This window comes from Carlito syrichta, unplaced genomic scaffold, assembly GCF_000164805.1.
Source record: "Carlito syrichta isolate Samal-C Ts95f unplaced genomic scaffold, Tarsius_syrichta-2.0.1 Scaffold307028, whole genome shotgun sequence".
Classification (NCBI taxonomy): domain Eukaryota; kingdom Metazoa; phylum Chordata; class Mammalia; order Primates; family Tarsiidae; genus Carlito; species Carlito syrichta.
Genome location: NW_007251124.1, coordinates 1,075,020 through 1,082,095, shown reverse-complemented (window position 1 = coordinate 1,082,095; position 7,076 = coordinate 1,075,020).

The following is a 7,076-nucleotide window of genomic DNA, read 5'->3' as shown; positions in this document are numbered from 1 at the left end:
ATGCAGATCCAGGAATTACACTTTGAGAATCACTAACTTAAGGAATGCTTGCTGTGAAAGCAAGAATACTTCAATGGCAGTGTTTAAAGAGATTCTCATTTTCTGCAGCCCTAGGCAAGGCTGTAGAAAAATCAGACCCAAGACTTAGTCATAGAGTTGTAAAGAAGAGAAAATTCACAGGTTCAATAGACTTTTATGCTAAAACCAGGGGCCTGGTATAGAAGAAGTCAGATAATGAGACCTGAGATAGCTAGATATGTGTACAGTTATACTTCAACAGCATGAACATCCAGATTTCTCTGAACCTTATAAACTGACAGAAGCAAACTGCTTCTCCTTGCTAGAAGAGAGACGCCTCCACTTTTCTGGAAACCATGCAAAACATTCACCTAAAACAGGCTCCTTGAAAAATGTCACAATCAATCTCAAAATTTGTTATTGCCTTCACTCAACACCTCCAGAACAATACTATGGTCCCTGCCATAAGAAAAAAAAAAGCATATTCTAAAATCTGCAGAATAAGGGCAGCATGTACCATTGGAAACCTTTCTTAAAGGGGAAGCAGAATATAAAGCTGGGTATGGAAAGCTTGTAGTTATGACAACATTAAATGTCTAGAAAAAACGCTGGATCAAGCTATAACATACTACAAAGTATATCTTATTAAAACTTTGACAAAAATAGATATTCTTAGCAACCAAAAAAAAAAAAAAAAAAACCAACTCTCACTGATGCCCTAATGGAGTAATGGCCAAGAAAAACTATAAAATTGCCCTTTATTAACCAAGATCAGAAGCAATACTGCATCTTGGGGAAAATGCATAGATTACTTCAAACTTTGAAATATAAAGGATAAATGATAAAAGGATGATGGCTCCCATCTACAAAAAGCAGAGATACTGTGACACATGGAAGTGAATGCTTAACAAGTGGTTACCCAAATTGCAACTGCTTTATCAGTTGTAGAATCTTTACCAAAGAGAATTAATATAGCCTTTGGCATGTTTTTGATCTCTTGCATGTATAATTTTTAATCCCTAACAGTAAAAGTAATCAAAATTTTTATTTATGTGAGAAGGACAATAGTTCATATTCACTGCTTCACCTAGGAAATATGTTAGCTTTCCTTCTTTCTGACAAAATATGGCCTACAGGAATCTTTGTTATCCTGATAATTTGCAGAACATTTGTTCTATATTGATGACAGCATCCTAATAGAACCTAATAAACAGGAAATGTCAAAAAATCTGAATAGTCTATCACATGCATGCCAGGGGATGAGATGTAAGCCCTACAACAATTTAGTGAAGTTTTAGAAGTCCAATAACCTTGAGTAAGCTAGTACATTCTAATATCAGGGAAATGCATCACATTTGTATCTTGCACCACAAATAAAGAGGCACTTGGAGGAACTCAATGGATTGTGAAGGCAGCATATCTCAAAGTTGGTTATCCTGCTATGAGCTAATTGTTAGAGGATTAAGAATATCAGTTTCAAGTGACACCCAGAGCACAAGAAAGGCTTATAACAAGTACAGGTAGAAGACAAAAATATCATAGAAAACATTAACAAATCAAAAAAACTGGTTCTTTGAAAGAATTAACAAGACTGATGGACCCCTAGCCAGAATAACCAAGAAAAAGAGAGAAAAAGCCCTAATAAACACAATCAGAAATACAAAAGATCAAATCACAACTGAACCCAAAGAAATACAAAAGATTATCAGATATTACTATGTACGCCTATATGGGGAAAAACTTCATAACCTAAATGAATGGAGGACTTTCTGACATTATACACCCTGCCCAGGTTGAAACAAGAAGACACTGAAACAGTAATAGAGCAATAACAACCCAGGAAATTGACTCTGCCATATGAAAACTACCTACAAAAGAAAAAGCCCTGGACTGGATGACTTTCCAGCAGAATTCTACAAAATGTACAAGGAAGAGCTGACACCAATCCTATTGAAAGTATTCCAGGCAATTGAGAAAGATGGAATTCTCCCCCAACCATTTTACAAAGCTAACATCACACTGATACCCAAACCAGGTAAAGATCCAACAAAAAAAGAGAACTATAGCCCAATATCCCTTATGAATATAGATGCAAAAATCCTCAACAAGATTCTAGCAAATCAGATTCAAAACACATCTCAAAAATCATCCACCATGGCCAAGTAGGCTTTATCCCCAGAATGCAGGGCTTGTGCAACATTCTCAAGACCATAAATGTAATTAAATACAACAACAGATGTAAAGACAAGAACCACATTATTATTTCATTAGATGCAGAAAAAGCTTTTGACAAAATCCAACATCATTTCTTGATAAAAACCCTCAAACACCTAGGTATAGAAGGAACATACCTCAAAATAGTAAGTGCCATCTATGTTAAACCCACAACTAACATATTGCTAAATGGACAGAAACTGGAAACATTTCCCCTGAAAACTGAAACAAGACAGGCTGCCCACTCTTACTCCTTTTGTTCAACATTGTGTTGGAAGTCCTACCTCTGGCAATTAGACAAGAGAAGGAAATCAGGGTTATCCAAATAGGAAAAGAGGAAGTCAAGTTATCTCTCTTTGCTGATGATATGATCCTATACCTTGTAAATTCAAGAGAATCTGTCAAAAACCAGCTTGCATTGATAAAGAACTTTGGCAAAGTCTGGGGATACAAAATAAAAGCGCAAAAGACAGTTGCATTCTTATACACCAATAACAAGCAGGCAGAGACCCAAACAAAAAGCACAAACCTATTCACAATAGCCACAAAAAAAGGAAATACCTCATCATCTTCCTAACTAGAGAAGTAAAAGACCTTTACAATGAGAACTACAAAACACTGCTCAAAGAAAATCCAAGAAGACTCAAACAAATGGAAAAATATTCCATGCTCATGGATAGGAGAATCAACACTGTTAAAATGTTCATCCTGCCAAAGGGAATCTACAGATTCAATGCAATACCAATTAAGTTACCAACATCATTCTTCTCAGACCTGGAAAGGGCAATACAGAAATTCATATGGGTACATAAACAACAACAAGTAGCCAATACAATCCTTAGCAAAAGAAACAAAGCAGGAGGTATCACATTTTCAGACATCAAAATTTACTATAAGGTTACAGTTATCAAAACAGCTTGGTAATGGTACAAGAACAAGCATATAGACCAATGGAACAGGATAGAGATTCCGGAAGCAAAGCCTCAATTCCTCAACCACCTCATCTTTGACAAAGCCTCCAACAACAACCATTGGGGAGAGGAGAACCTATTCAGTAAATGATGCTGAGAAAACTGGCTAATCACATGCAGAAGTTTGGAACAGGACCCCTACCTATCACCATGTACAAAAATTAACTTTAAATGGATCAAAGACCTAAACGTAAAACCTCAAACTATAAGAATCTTAGAAAATGCAGGAGACACTCTTATGGAAATTGGAACTGGCAACCAATTCCTGTTCAGAACCCTAAAGGGCCATACCTTAAGAAATAAGATAGACAAGTAGGACCTCATCAAACTAACGAGCTTCTGCAAAGCAAAACAAACCATCAAGAGAGCAGGAAGACAGTTCACAGAATGGGAAAAAATATTTGCCAACTGTATATCTGACAAAGGCCTAACACCCAGGATCTAAAAGGAACTCAAATGCGCTGAAAGGAAAAAAACAAACAGCCATCTCATTAAATATATGAAAAGCATTTTAAGCTCAACACAACCTGCTCATTCTTTGTCTCAAAGCCTTCTTCTGAAACTCACTATTTTAATGAATGGATTTATCTTTTGTTCACATACACAAATCAGAAAACATGAACCATATCTTACACTATTCCATCTATAATATCCCATTACAGAGGCATATTAACAATTACTGAGGCATAGTAATCATTCCTCTTTTGTACCTCTCATCCCTCCATTTCTTCCCATCTTTACACTACTAGTACTATCATCTTTTACATGAATGTATTCTATTACCCAATCTACATTTATTCAATCCTTCCAATTCTCTGCAATCCACTTTTTAAAAAGACAGGGTGATCATTTCAAATGCAGCCGCCATCATTTTTCTCTCAAATCACACTATAGGATATCAGTAGCTTTCCATTGCTCACTAAATAAAGACAAATATTCTTCCTAACCATACAGCCCTCTCTGTCTCATACTTACTGGATTTCCTCCCAACAAGGATAATTTGAGCATACTATTTCTTCTACCTGGAATACTTGTGCTATCCATCATTACCTACCTACCAATTGTTTATGCTCATTCATCTGATAAATCTTTTTTTTTTTAAGTCTCCCTGATTTAGTCAAATACTCACAATTTTGCTTGTGTACAATGTGTCTCTCATTTGTCATATTTGAGCTTTTAAGTGATCATTTGATAAATGTCTTTGCCTGATGCTGGACTATGAGCCTCATGAGACAAGAACAAAGTTGGTTTTTGCTCAGCAAACATTCACATAACTTAGTTTTGGAGGCAGATAATTAGCACCAACTCATCAAAGCTATGGATAATTTTAGCTAATATGCAAACTTTCACTTATTCTATAAAAAAAAATTCAACATATGAAGCTATGTTCGGGTGCTAGGGACAGTGCTCATATGCAATTCCATGGTGGAATACAAACTTAAAACCTCAAAGGTCAAGAAATTATATTTTTTAAGTTTTTATTTTATTTATTTTTGAAACAAAGTCTCACTTTGTCACCCAGGCTGGAGTGCAGTGGCATGATAATAGTTAACTGTAGCCTTGAACTCCCCAAGTGATTCTCCTACCTCAGCCTTTTGAGTAGCTGTGATGACAGGCACACACCACTGTGCCCAGTTTTTGTTTTTGTTTTTTTTTGTATTGTTTTTGTAGAGAGGAAGTCTTTACAAGAGATTCAGACTGGTCTCAAATGCATAAGCTCAGGCAATCCTCCCATCTCTGCCCCCAAAGTGCTGGGATTACAAGCTTGAGCCACCACACCAGGCAAGAAATTACATTTCTCTTCAAAACTAAAAATCTAATGGCTGTTATACCCATTATTAAGAATTTTTTCTCTTCAAAAATTAATATAGTTGCAAAATAGTCTTGTGGAAAATAATTCATTCTTAAATTCACTTTTATTTAGAGTTCACTGTTGTTAACATATTGGGGTTTTTTTTCTTGTTTTCTGTCAATGGAGTTTATAATTTTTTTCAAGGATATTATATTTTGAGAATATTACAGAATATTTAAGACATAGTTCAAATAGCTGAGAATTGAATTTCACCATGCAGGTATATTCAAATACACATAATCTTTGTTCTATGGTTGAACATTTGCCTTCTTTGTTCTGATTACTATAATTTTGCAAATAATTTTTCACATATGAAACTGTGCCCACATATCAGCTTACATTCTTAGAAATGGTATTACTGAGTCTAAAATATATATTTCTTAGAAGACCTAAGAGTCAATAGATATTGCCAAATGCTTTACAGAAATTTCTTACCATTCCACATTTTCACTCTCATTACATATAGTAAATGAGACTATTTACTCCATGAGTTTTGTTAACCCTGAGAATCTTCCTCTCTTGAGACATTTGCCTTTTTTAAAAGCAAAAATATTATCATATTTTTATTTCCTTGAGTATTTTGAAAGCAGTATCTACATTAGGATGTGCATAAATACTTGATTTTATCTCTTCTTTTAGAAAGATGATAGAAATATACCTTCCTTCTCTGTTAAATGCAGGCTTGACCCTTTAGTTTACTGTGCCAGTAAAATGTAAGCAGAAATGATATCAGCCACTTCTTGAAAATAACTTTAAGATCTGGTGCACATTCCGCTATACTCTCTTTCCCTTTTTCAACCAAAAAAATGTTCCAGATAGGAACAACCTGAAACTCAGGTCAAGGACAATGTGGAGTAGAACTCCAACCCTTGAGAGACAAATAGCATGAATGAGAAATAAACTTTTGTTATTAAAAGTCACTGAGATTTTGGAGGTTTTTATTACTAAATTATAATGGTGCTTGCCCAAACTGAATCTGGAAATTTATAGCAGTAGTGGGATTCTAATGTTAGAAAAAAATTAAAACAAGAGGCATTGACATAATGGTGTGAATAAATCAATACTAAAGACTGAAATCACATATTATACAGTAAAAAAATGTTTGGTAAAACTATTATTTGCAATAATTTGGAAGGCAGATAATAAACCCAGTGATTGTAACTCTAGATGAAGATGCTGGGAAAAGTATGTATTTGTTACTATTAAGTTCATTTGCTACAGTATTACAAAAAAAACATAAAAAATCCTTGTTTTCAAGTGAAAATAAAAGAAAATAGTGAGCATCTAGAAACCTGGGCACTTGATGGACTGCAAAAGAAAAGAATACGATCTTAGTTCCAACACATAAAACCAAGAACGTTCTTTGAACAACAAAAGCTAATAAAATATAACTTTAAATGTACAGAAAAACCAACAAAACAAAAAATGCATTTTTTAAAAGATAGACAAAACCAGTAAATTTCTAGCTAAACTAATGAAGGATAAAAGAGAGCAGATGCCAATAAACAAAATCAGGAGTGAAAAAGGAGACATTACAACGGATACCACTGAAATACAAAAGATTATCAGAGACTATTATGAACTATACACTAACAAACTGAAAAACCTAGAGGAAATAGATAAACTCCTGGACACATACAATCTATCAACACTGAAAGAGAAGAAAAAAAAAAAAGAAAGAAAACCTGAACATACAAAAAATAAGCAATGAGATTGAGTTAGTAATAAAAAGTCACCCAAGAATGCAAAGTTCAAGATTGGATGACTTCACTGCTGAATGAAGTGGATGACTTCATTGCTGAATTCTACCTAACTTTCCATGAGGAAATAACACCAATTTTCCAGAAATTATTCCAAAAAATTAAAGAGGAGGGGATTCTTCTTAACTCATTCCATGGGACCAGCATTATCCTGATACCAAAACCAGATAAGGACATGACAAATAATAATAATAATATCAAAGCAACAACAATAATACAATTACAGGTAAATTTCCTTAATAAATATAGGTGCACAAATCT